This window comes from Fukomys damarensis, unplaced genomic scaffold (genome assembly GCF_012274545.1).
Source record: "Fukomys damarensis isolate Sample0158 unplaced genomic scaffold, DMR_v1.0_HiC HiC_scaffold_28, whole genome shotgun sequence".
NCBI lineage: Eukaryota > Metazoa > Chordata > Mammalia > Rodentia > Bathyergidae > Fukomys > Fukomys damarensis.
The window spans coordinates 23,708,430-23,726,329 of record NW_022900940.1 but is presented as its reverse complement, the minus strand read 5'-3'; the positions used below and the strand labels follow the sequence as shown (position 1 = coordinate 23,726,329).

Sequence of the window (17,900 nt, the reverse complement as noted above, 5' to 3'; positions counted from 1 at the left end):
ATCATACCCTCCCCACCTCCCTGCTCCGTTCTCTGAAATAATCCTGGGAAAGATGGAAAAGGCACAGGCCTCTGCTTCTGACAATGGACATGGGAAACAATATAGAGCTCTGAGAAATCTTTGGGGCTGTTAGAACTAACTATATAGAGCAACAAGAGAGGCAAGTAACACAGAAGTCAAGTGGGCTCTGGCATGAGAACATTTAGGATCAACGCTGGCATTACTGATGCTTAATAAGCAGGTAACACTGAAATATTCAACTTAGTCTTTCTGTGCCCCAGTCCCTCCTTCTGTAAGTGGGGATAACAATAGTAATAATAATAATAGACATAATAATAGTAAAATAATAATAGTAATAATAATAGATCTTGCAAAGATGTTTTCAGGATCAAATCAGTTATCTCTAAAGAGGTCTTGGAAATAACAAAAGTTTACTAATCATTGACCCTGATTTTAATTGCCTTGAGACACAATTTATGTGCATTCCTTATTAGGAGGTTTAGGATAGGATAGGCAGAAAGTTAGGATAGGGAGAGGCCACTGCAACCATAATTTCTAATAACTCCATGCAACAGAGAGGATGTTGTTACATGGAAGACAGGGGCAGAATGACCAGGCCTTGTATGCTTTGCTAAGGAGTTGAGACTTTATCCTCAGAACAGTCGCTGGCTCTTTGAATTGTTCTGTGGATAGAAATTTGTTGGAGAGGGGAAACACACACACACACACACACACACACACACACACAAAGCAAGAATGGTGTAAACCAGATAGAAGCTATGTACATGTGTGGTCCTGTATTGCTTGTTGATTTTTAAGAGATTGGGTGGAAGCCATGTAAATAAAAACCATTTGTGCTCAGTTTGTCTGTTAAGACAAAATTTCAGATTCACCTGTGCATCCATTCTTGCTGTCTTCACTCCATAAATGTAGTCTTTACTTCAAGATCCAGGAAGGCTACTCAAAATTCAGGCATTATGTCTCCAACCCAGGCATTAGGACAGGAGAAAGCAAAGAAACCTGTGCATCCTTCAAGAATATTTTCTTACAATAGTTCAGTCATAAGGCTGCCTTTAGATGCTCATAAGTCTAGAGAGTGGTATTTATTTCAAATGGTCATGTAATTAAAAGATGGTTTTAGCAGTCTTTCAACCAGGTTTTGGAGAGGATAAAAGCTATATCTAATTTTAAAATGTAAGGTTTATGGGGATGTAGCTCAGTTTAAAGGGTCTAGGTGCAATCCCAAGTACCACAAAACAACCCCAAGAAAAACAACAACAAAACATAGGAGTGGATCACCAACTTCTTATGATAGAAAGAGTCTAGAAATATCTTAGTTTCTGGTGTTCATAAAAGAATACTGGGAGTTTCAGGGACTGACATGATACTGGTTTATAGGAAAGATTGGGAATTCATCTTTAAGACAATTTAGCATAAGATATTTTTGGAACAGCCACATGGAAAATAAATTTTTTCTTGCTTAATGTATTTGTCTTAACTGCTTTTCTTGTTGCTGAGACAAAATATCTGACACCCAAAGTTAAAGGAGGAAAGGTTGGTCATAGCTCACAATTTGTAGAGGTTTCAGTTCATAGCTGACTGGCTCTGAGGTAGGGTGGCACAGCAGAGCAGCATTGCAGAGCAGGCAGAAGGCAGCAAGCAGCAAGCAACAACCAATGAACCTCTTCGGTCTCTTACACCATATCTAGGCTACCCATCCTTAGGGAAGGTAGCACTCACCCTTAATCCTTCCGTTGTACACTTGATCCATTCCAACATCACACCCTAGATCCAGCCACCTCCAAAAACCCCCACATATGATTGCATGAGGTTTTGAGGGGACAACTAGATACAATCCATAACATTATTTTGTATTATTTAGTTATAAATTAATACTCCATGTATGGAGCCTCATATAATCACAAGCTAAGCAGAGTAATTATTATATTAAGAGCTTATCCTTATATATTTTCTTTAAAATTTTTAATTTATTAATGCATATGCATAGCACATAAAGTTTACATTCATTGTGGGAAGTTGGAACATGTATATCACACATTTTTATTCATTTTTATCCCCTTTCCCTTCTCCTCTCCACGCCTCCACTCACCTTTTGATCCCCTTTAATTTTTTCACATTTGCAGTACATAATGTTTACATTCCAAATGAAAAAGATAGTTGAATAGCTGATTTAAATTTGAGGACCCTAGGAGATAAATTCCATTGTGATCCAAACTTGAGTTGTCTATATAGTAATCTACGACATCACTTCAGCCCTACTTTTTCTTTTCCTTTTTTATTTTTTTTTTCTGCACTCTTTCCTTATTATATCCTAAATGAGTCTTGGGATATATCTGGTGCTGAAAGTATCCCAGAAGTTCTGGCTATATCAGACCCAGTGTGGGCAGGGCTAACTCCACTCACCCAAGTTAAGAAGAACTGAGATGGAAACAAGGAACACAGTAAAGCTAGAGCAAGTGGAATAAGAATCCTACTGTGGAGAGCGTGCACGGAGAATGTTCTACAAGTCACAACACAAAGGGAAATTATGGGAGAGAAGAGCAGACCAGATAGGTCCACATTATTATGGCCATAAATGAACTTATGAGTGTTAGATGCAATTCAGGCGCCCCACACCAGTATTCTTACTATCCTGACACGTGGGCAACGGATGAAATACTGTCTTGTCCATTCCCTGACCCAGAGCCTCAGCAGCTACTAACTTTTTTCAAAAAGATAGTTTTCTCAAATTACATTCTTAACTGAGATACAGCTTTTTATGGTAGTCCAGTGTTCTAAATCCAAGTATTAGCACAGTACTGATTTTCCACGATCACTGGTCCTACATCACGGCACTTAGGCTCTGCTCAGATCTCCAAGTAGAATAAGGACAAGGAGTAGTTTCAAGCTCCTAGAGACATAGTGCTAGAGACTCATGCAACAGTAGATCCTTATTGTCCAGATGGTTGAAAAGAGGTTTTTAATTTTCTCTACTTTACTAGCAGCAACCCTCAATAGTGGAAGCATGTCTGCATATAGCCATCAGTTGTGTCTAAGGATTAATTTAGGTCAAACTTGGCAGCCTGAAGTTCCAACAGCCAAATCAAACACTGACTGACTTCTGTAAACAAAGTTTCCTTGAAACAGCCACATGTATTCATTTAATGTTATCTCTGGCTGCTTCCGTGCTGCAACAGCAGAGCTGAGCAGTGGGGACAAAGACTGCATAAGGTAGCTGGGCATGGTGGCATGTAATTTCATTGCACTGACAGGCTGAGTCAGGAGGATTGCAAGTTGAAGCCCAGCTTGGACAACTTAGTGACTAAGTGAGATATTATCTTAAAATTAAATAAAAAATAAAAATAATTTTTGAAGGGCTGGCTGGAGTATAATTCAGTGGGAAACCCCTGTATTCAATCTTCAGGATACTCCCCAACACATGCATTTAAAGAAAAGACTGCATGGCTGAAAACTCTAAAATATTTACTATTTGACTAGTTAGGGAAAGTTTGCCAATCCTTAATTTAAGTAGTATTTATAAAACACTTAACACAGTACCTAGCAGGTAGTAAGTACTAATAAGCTATACATGTTTTTATTTTTATTTCTGGAGTCAAATCTTGATTGCTAATGTCCTTGTTATTGACAATTAGATTTATAGATTTTTAGACACTTTGAGAGAACAATCCATCCTGGCTAATTTAAATGTTAGCAATAGTTAAAATTTTCACATCTCTCCACTTTACTTAAAGGCTTATACAGATTTTTTTTATGTGTGAAGATCACATTTAATTCAACCATATGGAAATTATTTTAACTTAAAAGCTTTAAAAGGCAACAGATGATTTCATTTCTTATATATGCAATTATTATGAGAGCAAAAATGTCTTGGTTTAGGATGCCAGGACAAGTGAATTTAAAGGGTTTTAAAAATTACTAATAATGGGCATAAAAGGGGAAGTAAAAGTGAGATTCAATTAGGTATAATATCAATAGTTGTCACATATGAAAATTAAGAAGTGCTAGAATCACACACATACAAAAAATGACTCATGGATCCTAGGACCCATTTTCCATTTACTGTAAGCACATGATAAAAGAGTTCAACATTAAAATTAAAATCCTATGATATGGTAATACACTAAATGTGAACTCAAATGATAGTCACAGTTAAGTGAATGGAGATTTCTCCTAGAATACATAGAAACTATATCAATTGAATGCATTTTATCAATAAATGGGATTCTAATACCATATGTGATTTGAGAATAGTTGGACTGACTTGATATCTCAGAAAGAAATATCAAAAAGTGACTTGTTAAATAAAAGACAGGAATAGCACAACCCTATTTCAAGGAGACTTTGGTGTTGAGCTCAGATACCAACAGAAAAGGAAACGACTAATTTGGCAAAGTAAAATTGTATTGTACTCAGTCTGTATGCTTCTCAGGTACCAGAAATGTTTTTGTCCTACAAAGTCTTGGGATTCCACGAAGATAAAATTTGAAACAGTCCTAGATTGTTTTCAATGCTAACCAGCTCCTCTTTTAGAACATATTTACCTTCTCATAAAATCTTTCTGTTCCCCCACCATGCCAATGTTATAATTAGGAAAACATTCCGTATCTGCACTGCCCAATGTGGGAGTCCCTTGCTTCGTATGCCTACCGAGAACACAACATACGACTGACAGAAATATTGTTTGCCTTCATTTTGATTAATTTAAATTGAAATTTCCATAAATGCTTAGTATCTACCATACTGGACCTCACAGTGTGACACGAGATTAGGGTGTGGCAAGTGGGCATGATCTCCTGTCAGTCAAAGAAAACTTCACTCTCCTTAGGAGAACTCAAGCAAGTTTTTGATGGAATGGCCAAGATCTGACATTAGCCTGAGGATTAAAGAAGGATTCAAAAGACAGCTGCCATTAAGTTCTTAGGCACCGTCAGCTTCTTCGGTGGCTCACTCTCACTCTGAAGCATGTACTTCTTTGCCTATCTTTAATTGGCCTGCATTAACTCTGCATTGTATATTTCTTTTCCTATTTAAAAAAATGTATAACCATGCTACCTTTTTCTCTCTGCCAATTCTTTGTTCAGGACATCAAGAACTAGAAAGCATCTCTAGAAGTCCATAGCACCCCAGAACACCGAGAGAAATAGATTCTAAAATACACAGGCTTTACATTGTCTTTAGAGCTATGAATAATGCTGTTTTTTTTCCTATAAATGATATTGACTATTGTTCGAAAATGGCCCCTAACTATAAATACAGTCAGATCTGACACTGTACTGTCTGTACTATTCACTAGTCTCATGTAATTCAAAGTATAGTTATCCTGTGTCCCATTTCTGAAACTCTTAAGTTACTCATCAGATAGATTAACTACATAAAAGGTAAGCAATAAGAGCAGAAAATGCCAAGCGATTGCACCTACATACCCCCAGTTTTTTTGTACACTAACTCAGAGATAAACATAGCATGTTTATAATAAAAATAAATCAATGAGTTCGGTGAAACAGGAAGTATATAGGAAATTTCTGTATCTTGCTTTTGTTTCTAACCTAAACTTGTTCTTTAGAAATAGTTGTCTTGTAAAAATCAATCAATAAAAAATAAATAAATCATTAAGACTGTAAAAGTCCTTTTAGAAATTCTTATAACATCTATAAGAATAAATATATCCAATGTACTCGCAATTTTGTTTATGTATGTATACAATCTCTAAGTGTCCAAATTTTTTAATATGATGAATGTTAAATTTTATAAAAGTAGAGAGTATCAGGACAAAACTGACTTCCTAACAAAAAGCCTTTCTAAACAGCCTTGTGATAATGCAATAAAAAGTCTTGTCATCTCCCTCTGTGACTAAAGTAAGTATATTGTTCAAAACTGGTACCAAAAAATTCTTTCTGCTCCTGGCCTTCCCCGGCCCAGCGCACTCCCCGCCGGCCGCAGCAGGACACATAAATCCCCGTCTCCCGCAGTCGCCTCCCCTAGGCACCGCACATGGCTCGCCTAGACTTCATGCTCCACGCCAAAGCTGATGGCGGGGCCATCTAAAAGGTCCCCAGTCCATTTTCCAGGAGCAGGGCATGGCAGAGTCAGTGCAAACCTGGCAAGACCATGGCTGCCTAGCAACCTACACAAACAAGAATGTCAGCTTCTCCAATTTGAGAATTTATCCACATGGATTGGTATTGCTGGACCTTCCAAGTGATATCCAGGGCAAGGAAGAAACTGACAACCTTTTGAACAAAATAGAAGAGAGAATGAAAGAATCGAGACAGGCCGGTATTGGGCGGGTGAAGCGTTTACCAACCAAAGTTCGAGGAGGGGCCATCGACAGATCCTGGCCCACTGCTGACGGGAGCCTGATTGAGTATGACACAGACAAAGTAGTAGATAGTGAAGATTCACCTCACCAGAACATTAAAACTCTACACTCAGAGCAGAGAGAAATACTCTCACCCTTAGTGGGATGTTAATTTGGCAGAGTGATTTGGCACATACCCGGGCCATCATGGGCAGTGGCAAAGAAGATTACACTGGCAAAGACGCCCTGATTCTGGGAGGTGGAGATGGAGGTATACTGTGTGAAACAGTCAAACTGAACCAAATATGGTCACCGTGGCAGAGACTGGTTGACGCATGTAAGAAAGATGTGTGCAAATCCAATCCTTCGTTGCTAGTTTTTTTTTTGTTTTGGGTTTTGTTTTTTTGTTTTGTTTTGTTTTGTTTTTGAGACAGGGTCTCACTATGTAGTTGAAATTGACCTGGAACTCACAATGTAGCCCAGGCTGGTCTCGAACTCACAGTGATCCTCCTGCCTCAGCCTCCTGAGTGCTGGCATTACAGGTATGTGCCACCACGCCCGGCTTGCTGTCCATTTAACTTTCCATTATCTATATCCTAATTCTTTTCAAACGTATATACTTAAATTTTTAAAATAAAATTCTTAAAGTAATGGAATTTGATATGTACTTATGAAAGTGATAGTTTCAATCCTGTTAGTATTCCAGGATCACCAACAGTGATAATAAAGGTAAGTTTTGATAAACAAAATTAACATAGAAGAAAGCTTTGACTAAAATTAATCTTAAAAAGAGCTCACTCTCTTTCATAAACTATTTGAGGTAACATCATAAAAGATGAAAGTACAATTAATCTTTCCTTTTTAATTGACAACAAAAGATGGAGAAGTTACATGGAAAGAGAGAAGTAGAAATCATGTCATAGTAAAGTGCACATTATTTTGCAAAATGTACCAACTTTCTCTATTTGTGATACCAGAATTGCCTAGTCTCGTGGGTACTTGACACAGATGCTGTCCATGACACTGTGTACCTCATTCTGAGAAACTCATTCTGAGATCCATTTTAGAGCTATGAATGCAGGAAAAGAAGAATCTGTGCCTTCCACTTAGACCTGGGCACTAATGTGCTTTTCTCTCACATGAGTTAGGCCGTCAGCAGCACAGATGAGATTTATAAGTCAGATACATTTTTGTGATGTATATGTGCAGTCATGAGCCAAAAAGGGAATTTCTACTAGTGAGACAGGAAAAAGACTTTAATGTGGACTGAACTGTACACCATCAAAATTTGTTTGTTGAGGCCTTAGCCTTCAGTATTTCAGAATGAGACTCTGTGTGAAGGTGAGGCATTTAAGGAGTAATTAAAGTAAGATGAGGTGATGTGAATGGACTCTAGTATAATATGCCTGGTGTTCTTATAAAAAGAAATAACAATGACACAGACACACAGAATGCAAAGACAATATGAGGATTCCAAAGGACAGGCCTCTAAACCAAAAGGAGAGGCCTTACAGGAAATCATTCTATCAACAACCTAATCTCAGACTTCAGTCTGCAAGAGTAGTGAGAAAATAAATCTCACCCCCTTCAGCCACTCAGTGTATGACATTTTTGTTTATGGCGGCCCTGATAGTTATACGGGCACCTTCCCAAAATCTTTAATCCAATTGTTTCTTATATAAAATTATATATAAAAGAGTGATTACAATGTGCCCTGGTGATTATGAAAAGAGCTATCAACCCATGAGCTGACCTATGTAAGACTGCTTTTGATTTTGGGTTTTTTTTTTTGTTTTTGGGGGTTTTTTTGTTGTTGTTGTTGTTTTTGTTTTTGCAAGATTTTCTTACTCTGGTTTTAAATGCAAGATCTTCCCCAAGTTAAATATGACACTTTCTGTTCACTTTTGTAACTCAAAATGCTTAGTGCATGGAACCTCTAAGTAATTAATAACATATTGTGAACAGCAGAAAAAGAATGAACTAAAAGCTATCTTCCCATGCTATTGTTCAAACGCCCCCTTCCCAGCTGGTTTCTAGCAGAGGGACCATTCTGAAGAGAAGAGACCAAGGAGCTCTTTAAAATGTGAGCTCTATGAAACAATCACCTTCACTTCCCAGCACTTGTGTCTTTGTCCAGCGACAGGAACACCATAAGGGCCCTAATGGAACAAAACAATGACCTATTTATTCTGATATCCTGTCTCCTACTGAGACTTATGCCAGGTTCTTTTGAGGAAGGGCTCAACATCACAAAAGCACACTATTGTGTGCCACTTGTTGGCCTATGGAGTTGGGGGACTTTGGAGTGGTGGGAAGGGTGGTTTTCTTCCTGAAACATATGGGATGTGTAAACAATATTCAACTATTTGCCCTCTTAATTTGGATGCCTGGAGACCTTTGTTAGCCAGAAATCATAACTGCAGAAAGATGCTGTGAATAGTGACAGCACCCACTCCACTGTGCATTTTACCATCTCAGTTGCCCTTGATTTTTCTGAACTTTGCCTTTGCTCTTCGAGGTGATCACGTTGTCACATTTTCTGAGCTCTTTACTTCAATCTTCATTGAAACCTGCACTCAATCTGCCTACAAGCCAGGTTTATTTTGTCTCCACTTGAAGTCATTTTTCACAAAGTAATAAAGAACACCATAAATAACAACAACAACAACAACAAAAACTTAACCAAAATTATTATTTCCATTTTAGAATGCTGTGGAAACCTCAAATGCATCCTTGCGTATCCTACTAATTGCATTATTTTGTTAGATATCAAATGTTATCCAATGAATTAGTAGCTTTCAGATACAGTATTGTGTATCTATTCATATGGAACTCGGGGTCCTTGCGCTTGGGAGGCAGGCAGCAGAACCACTGAACTAAATTCCTGGCCCTTTAACAACTTTAATTTCACAACTGAGCAGCTATTGGTGGGGCTCAGGACATGTTGCCCCAAAATATGACTACAGAAGACCAGAACATAACACCTTAAAATATGCCCATTTGGAATAAGAATTATTTTGCGTTTATTTTAAATAACCACAGACAGAAATAGGCCTAAAAATTAACCCTTTTGTAAGACAAAAATCACATCTATAAAGGAAATCTCCATGTTTAAAGGTATTTCTCTGCACAGAAGGGCAACTAAATCTTTAGAGGTCCTTAGACAATGCATATTAATTTAAATGAACATAACAAACATAGCTTTGTTGAAAGTGAAATTTTTACCCATGTCATCTTTCCCTACACTCTTCTTTCTTCGTGTTAGAAAATAATGGCCTGGAGTCTGGGGATTTAGCTCAGTGGTTCAGCCACCTGCCTTACAAGCACAAAGACCTGGGTTCAATCCCCAGTGCCAAAAAAAGAAAAGAATGGCCTGAAGTTTGGTTTCTTTGAGATCTAGAGGTTTACTTATTTCTCTAGGTTTTCTCCCATGTGATATAAGATGAATCCTAACATCAATCTGTCTTTTGTTATAGGGATTCCAAGTTAAAAATTATGAAAGTTAAAGAAAAAATTCTCCCTTCTATCAAATGTCATCAATGTGTAGAAAGTTTGTGTTGTCAGCAAGCGATGCCTCTTTAAAAGTTTCTAGGACACGACCTTGACTTACCTAACACTATAAAAGTTCGATGACGCAGCCTTATATATCTGGGTCCTGGCTCTATCTGTGGTTTGTAGCACAGTGATATGATGATGCCTTCAAACTGTACAACTTGAAATCTTTTATATGGTAAGAGTTCTAAGATCGATAAAAACTCATTACCTTTTAAAAGCTGTTTTCACAGAAAAGAATGAAGGAAGCATGAGACTCACACAGAGAACGCTCCATTAGAAGCCCTACAAGCCTGGAGCACATTCAAAGTGTTCTTGAGTAAAACTTAGCAGAGGGTCAAGACCTTAGAGACCATCCCAGTAATTCTGAGCATTCACTTATTCTGGCCAATCTTCTGTCGTCTAGTTCTGTAAATTTGTTTTAAAAATATATTTTATATTATTTTCATTTTATAAGAGTACTTTTATTAAACTCACTACATACACAGGCCAAATCATAAAACATAAAATCTCTCCTTAAAACCTGAGGCTTAAAATAACCACAGAGGGAAAAAGATAATTGTATCGCATGAGTAAATAAGAAAGAGAAGGCACCAGAAAATGAATCCTATTTGATTCATCCATGCTGTAATCAATGAATAATCCTGGTATGAAGGATGCTTTGTAGAACTGTGGAGCAGATTTTCCATTTAGTGACATTTACTGACATTAGTTTATAATAATAAACTAATGAATATTCATGATATGCCACTTTCTACTTGTTTTCTTATTGGACAATGAGAATATGTCATCTTGGGACAACTAATACACAAGTTAAGAACATAATCTGCTACAAAGGTTTTATTACAAGTTGAAATGTCCTGTATCTAGATGTACCCTCAAAGCCTCATGCATTTATAGGTGGGGCTTTTAGAAGGTGGCTGGACCTAGGGTTTGCGATCCTAGGATTAGGATGTAATGCTGGGATTAAGGATCAGTGCTAGGATTAAGGGGTTCCTACCCTAGATGTGAGTAGTACACACCCTAAGGGCAGGTACCCTGGATGGATTATAAGGAACGGAAAGAGGGCTGATGCTGTAGCTTCTTGCTGCTCCCTCTGTTGCTGGGTCTGGGCCTCAGCTGTCTCCTGCCTGCTCTGCGATGCCCTTCTGCCTCGCTACCCTGCCTTGGAGCCAGCTATTATGGACTGAAGCCTCCACAAACTGTGAGCCAAATAAACCTTTCCTCCTTTAGCTTTAGGTATTGAGTAAGTATTTTGTCTCAGAAGCAAGAAAAGTACTAAAACACATGTATTGGCAAAACTTTTCTTGAAAGAGCCAGATAGTAATCAGGGTCAGAACTAGAGTAAGGCAAGTAAGGCATCTAAGAATTTAAGGAAGCTGTTACGGTTAGAGTTATGCAAGAGCTCTGAGGAATGAGGGCCTTTTTAAATTTTGCACCCTAGGCGTTTTAGTCACCTCACCCTATCTGACCCCTAGTGAAGCCACACAGTGTCTTATAACCCTCAACTCTGCCATTTCAGCACCAAAGCAGCCCAAGACAATACAGATGAATGGGTATGTATGCCCATGTGCCAACAAAACTTTTTTCTATAGAAATAGGCAGATTCGGCACAAAGGCTATGATTTGCTGACGTACTATTTTGGAATATATAAAATGAACATAGATATTTCAGTATTTGATTCATACACAAAATTTCATTATGCCAGCAAATGATGCCTTTTAAAAAGTTTCTAGAATAGCTGGGTATGATGGCACACTCCTGTAACCCCAGCACTTTGGAGGCTGAGGCAGGAGGATACTGGTGAGTTCAAGTACAGCCTGAGCTACATAGTGAGTTCAAGGCCAGTTGGGGCTACATAGCAAAACACTGTCTCAAAAAAAAAAAAGGAAAAATAAAAAAGAAATTTCTAGACTTACATAACACTGAAAACACATTTCCAGAATTGATATTTTAAACCATTGATTCCTTCCATAAATTATGCATATATATTCACACCTTTTAAATTTTTTCTTACTCATCCATTTTCTTATCTGCTTGTCAAAAATCCTACTCATTCTCTAAAGGCTAAATTTAAAAATTGTTCCTTCTATGAAATTATCTCTTCTTGGCTCATCTCCCCAAGTGCAAAATGGCTCACGTAACCTCTGTGATCATATAGCCTTTGGTTTGGAATTGCATACCTACATTCCTAACACTATCTTAGTTTATAATTAATGAAACGAGTGCCTGTACACTCACTAGCCTATGAGGGCAAGGCCATCTTGAGCTCGCCTATTTTCCTCAATAATAAAATATATTGCATTCTTGATGGTCTTTAAATATATATTAAAATAAAATAAATTGATGTTTTTTGGCACTGATTTGTTCTTCGTGTTTTATAAGGTGTCACTTAAAAAAAAAAAAAAGCCTCTCACACACCATGGCATGCCAAAAAGCAGTGCCTTGAAGCCATGTGGGAAAGTATGTGCTGCAGACTCTGAGCTTGAGACCACGATCACAGCCCACACTTTGTATTTTAACAAGCTGATATACCACCCACTGGCTAATAATTTACACTCTAATTTTCTGATGCTATAGAACTCATAATAAGAAATTCTAAATGTCCAAGATGGCTACTATCTTTTATTAGAAAAAGATTAATCTCAAACTATTCTCACAGTCATTTAATCACATACTATGAGGTCTGGAATTTTTTTCATAATAATCTATCGGGTCGGGGGAAGTGGGAGTAATCATGAAGCTAGAGCAGGCATAGGCAACGACAGTTTTACTTCAGTGCACAGTACATAATTCCCTCAAGTTTTGTGTGTGTTTGAAATTTTCCAATAAAAAGTTAGTTATAGCAGTTCAGCTAAAAAGTAAAACTACTTTGGATCCTGCCTTTGCATTAATAAATATATTTTTTGGAGGCCAATCCATAAGGGGTATATAAACAGACAGATGGGTAGTACATAGATATATGATAGTTAGATAGATAGATAGACAGATAGATAAAACTCTTTTCATAAGACTCGCTTTTCTGACTTTCATTAATCTTGCATCCACTGATCAGAGCTTATGCTCCATTTTCTTATTGTCTAGGAAAAACCAAAAGCAAAATAGTGAGTGAAAGTTAAATGGAGTGAAAAAGATGTATCACTTTAATACTAATTACTAGTTATTGATTGTGTTATATAGACCAACCTCTGATGTGCTATTTATTAAGATACTTAAACTGGGCGTGGTGATGCATGCCTGTAATCCCAGCACTCAGAAGGCTGAGGCAGGAGGATCGCTGTGAGTTTGAGACCAGGCTGGGCTACACAGTGAGTTCCAGGTCGAGCTCAACTACATAGTGAGACCCTGTCTCAAAAAACCAAAAAAAAAATACACTTTGTACACCAGCCAATTAAATAAATCTTATTTATAACACTATTTTGGAGAAAGTTGATGAAACTTGACCAAGGACACATGATTTACAAATGGGGAAGCTGGAATTAGAACCCATGTGGTCTGACTGTAGAGGCCCCTACTCATAAGCACCATGCCATGTAATATAAAAGAAAACATTTGGCAGAAATTAACAACTGTACCAAAGTAAACCCAAGTCCCTACCCTCCACTGCCTAATGGTATTTGCTGGCTTCTAATCACGATTCCCTCCTTAGATTGTGGCTTTTACACTTTTGCAACTTCCTCGGTGGACGGTTGCTTCCGGATGGATTACAGAATCCCTTCTGTACTAGTCAATTCTGCTCCAATAACAAAAACTCTAAAATCTTACTCACTTAAACAGAGGTTTTTTTCCTTGCTTGTGTTGTGTTTCAGCTGTGGATTCACTGAGCCAGGTTGTAAATCTGCTGCACATATTTTCCTTATTCCTCCCCTAGCCTAGTGTGGAAGCTGCACAGCCCAAGAGAAGAGCAAGAGCTGGCATGGAAAGCTGCGTGCTTCTTAAGGTTTCTGTGAGAAACTTAATTTCAAAATTTATCACATGGTCAAGCCTGAAGTTGATGAGACAGTCAGTGCGGTGTTTGCTTTTCTCCCAGGAAGTGCAATAAAATGCATGGGGAAAACCAGGAGTAATCATTCTCTTATGATCAAAAAGTAGAGTAAGTATTCATGAAAAGTGGTTTAATCTGCAACTTTCTTTGCTTTCTTTCCAGTATCCATCTAGCCCTGTCATTATTTATTCCACTAATATTCTTAGGTCACTAGGTTCTGATTTAGCATACAGCTAGATTCTGTCCTAATCCATCCACTCTCTGGTTTAAAGTTTCCCTTGAATCACACAAATAAGAGCTTTCATAAGTCTTAAGTCCAACTTTCCTATCTTAGAGTAAACGTAGCTTCTTGTCCTTTAATTAAGTAAGGGTCTTGGTACACTTCAGATACACATAATGATCACATTCGTCCTAGGGAATTTGTACCTATACGTGACATATCTTGATTCTTCTTTTTTCCCCGTTCCCCTCCACTCTCTTCAACGCCCCCTTCTCCTTCTTACTTACAAATGCTGTTTCCATTTTTTCCCCATTTTCTCATTTTTTTCTTTTCCCTTCCTTCCTTCCCCATGTCTCGCTAGTTCACATTCCCATTTGAAGATTTTCTTTCTATTTCACAACAGCTGATATACATTTCAGTCCTTATTTATGCTTTCAGTTTCTCATACCAGAGAAACAATGAGATATTTAAACATGTTTGTGTGATTTAATTTTTTATTAACTTATTTAACTTCTTATCCATTTTTACAACAAGGTTTCCTACCGTGTCATGCAAGGTATGGTAATCAGAATGGTAAAATAAAAGCCTGTTGGTACCCAGACTCCTGGTAACCAAGGTTACATTTAAAACAAAGAAGGAGAATGATTATATATGACTTCATGGAGAATTGGATAATTAGCTCTGTTACAAGACCCTAAACATCTAAGAGGATATATATGTACATACATACATACACATCCTTATATCTCTGATAAAATAGTTTAAGGAGAACTACCACCTATAGATATAATGAAATAGAATTCAGGGCACCAAATTCTCAGGCACCAACACAATGGGACATATTCATTTTCAAAAAGTCTGAAGTCAATATCTTAACTATTTTTTAAATTTTATTGATAAATCATTACAGAGAGCTATAAGAAGTTACAAGAACTATACCAAAATGTCCTGTGTAGCTTTTATGCGGTGTCCTTCTATTGTTTTATATAACTTTATATAATTTTATATAACTACAATACATTATCAAAATTAAGATATGTACATTAACAGATTGCAATTAGCTAGGCTGAATGACATACCCCACCAAGATCTCACCAGTGTTTTATGCACTAGTTTTCAGATTTTATACCTCTGTGGATAGGTCTGTGACATTTCATCCCCTCCATAGAGTCATATAACTATGGTTGCAGTCAAGTCATAGAATAGTTCCATTGCCACGAAGAAACTCCAGGAGATGGGTCTTTTAAACTACGTACATTGCTGCCCTGGACAAAATCAAGGACTCTGCTAGGAGGAAGAAGGGGAAATAGATTTGGTGTAGGCAGCAAGCAGTACCTGCCACAAAGAGCAGCTATTTTTAGGAAAGGGATTTTCCATGATCTTAGAGGCACGAATAGGATCCATCTATCCCCATCCTTCCTAATGACATATATACTCCTTTTGCTCTTTAGAAAGCTCTCAACCAAATGCTGTACAATTTGATTTATCTCATTGCAAGGTGGTAATGACCCTATTGAGATGTAGAATGTGTGATTTTAAGAAACAGCAAATATATGTCTGAGTTCAGTACCACTAAAACCACCCAAGAGGCCAATGAAAGAACAAAGGGTTTTTGTTGTTTTTGTTCTACTGAGAATAATTCCATGACACAGGACCAAAAGGCAACAAGTATAGGGAAATGGAAAATCCAGAGGGTCTCAAATTATACTGTATTTGCACAGAGTTTTGGGGATGAGAATGACTTCTTAACTAGAAAGAGGTACAATCATTATTTGCAGTTCAGTTCCAGAATAGCCTGAGTGATATCCAGCAGTTTGCTTACTATGGGACCTGAGGAACATTCCATCTGTCTAACAAAGTTCTTAAGGTGTCAGGAGCAAGAAAGGACACGAAGGTAAAGTATTCATAGTAGAAAAAAGTATATCTTCCAGAAAGTTCAAATGTATTTTTTGGGTGGGTAATGGGGATCAAACTCTGGACCTTGAGCTTGCAAGACAGGCAGCGAAACCACTGAGCTAAATCCCCAGCACAAATGTATTTTTAAATAGGATCATTTCTTAAGTATGCTTTGTTTAAACGTGTTTGCTCTTCAAAACAGGGATGAGTTGGATCCGATATGATTTGTTCTCCCAATGAGGTAGGATAAAAGAAATAAAGATAGGTAGAAAGGGGATAATGAAAATTGTGATTTTTAAAAATTGTACTTTTGAAGTAAACTTCCAAACAAAAAAGTTACTTGAGCCTTTTTTTTTTTTTCGTCCCTGAAATCCACTCAGAAATATTTCTAAGGATCCTAAAGACACGATAAGCTTGGGCCTGTACTTTTCACCAGTGTTATATGCTTCCTTCCACAGAAAAAAGGCAGAGTAACTCAGCTTCAAACACTTGTAGATGGTTTGAACTTCAACATAGTGCACTAAATGAGTAACCTAACAGAAAGTAGGAACACATCCTTTTACCTTTTAATTTTTGCCTAATAAAACCTCTTTGTGCCTCTCCCTGACACCCTTGAAAATTTCTTTTCAGTCACCAAAGTCGGTGGACCTACAATTTATTCCATGGGTAGGGTGAGCTAAGGTTTCCCCATCTCCACTTTGAGAAACCTCCTTGGACTCTTTCTGGTGACACCAACAACTGTTAAATATTGTTGAGTTGGCCTACTGCAAGCGCTACTAAAATAATCAGCAACATGATGTTCAACTCTTGGGAAATAACCCCAGCCCAACTAATAGAATAACCCAAGGGAAAACAATTTATTCTCTCTGATCACATCCTTTTAAAATGGTGCCTATCCTGCAGTTTTTGAGGTAGTCTGCAGCATGGTGGAGGTGAAGATGGACAACATAAGACAATGGTATAAGCATTACAGAAATAAGGGTTAACCCACCCAATATTGGATTGACCTGTCAGTGATCACACTACAAGATAGTCAGCAAAAGTAACCAATATGCAGAGGATACAATGGTTATGTACCAGCTCCTCCCCCCGGTGATGGAAACATCCTTTCACTCTTCCCCCAACTCCTGTGGCACCTACTCTTAATAGCTAAGGGTGACACACTTTTTAAATATTCATTTGCCTTCATATTAGAGGCCACAACCCCAAAAGACTTTAAAGACCAGAGAAGACTGTAAGACTAATAAGACTTCTGCAAGTTTCAGGTGCTAGGCAATTAAAATACTTAAGCAGATCAGTGCAAATAAGGAATAGGGATGTGGCTGAGTATTCTGGGGGCCCTATACAAACACATTAAATTCATAACAAAAACATAATAAAGAAACAAAACAAATCACAATAATGTACTTTCTGGGTAGCCACAATAACAAATTGAACCTGAGATTTCCCACTATAAGAATATTTCCAGACAAAAGACAAATAGACACCAGTTACATTTTTCTAAATCTCCTTGCTTTTCCTTCATTAGCTGAAATCTGATTTTCCACTTACAGGTATTTTTGGAATGGGCTCAATCTTAATATCCTATTATTAACTTTTTAACACAAGTTATTCTCTACTCAGTTGAACTATAGGACCTGAAAGTCAGCACATTGATTAGTCTTGCAATTGAGATTCTGAGCTGAGACCACCGGCATCATTAATTTACATGGATAACAGATGCCTGAGCCAAAAATTGTCAAGTTGTAAGATTTTGAATTTTTTTATTTCCAATTCACAGAAGAGAAAGTAGAGATAGCTGATTGTAAAACATAAATAATGGAGGAGGGGGGGGAGGGGAAAAAAGAAGAAGAAGTCCAATTCACAGAAGAGAAAGTAGAGATAGCTGATTGTAAAACATAAATAATGGAGGAGGGGGGGAGGGGAA

General features: G+C 37.6%; 1 pseudogene; it reads left to right on the top strand.

Moving 5' to 3' along the window:
* Nucleotides 1-6,027: 6,027 nt before the first annotated feature.
* LOC104872137 overlaps nt 6,028-17,900 on the top strand; it is a 13,446-nt pseudogene continuing 1,573 nt past the window's right edge.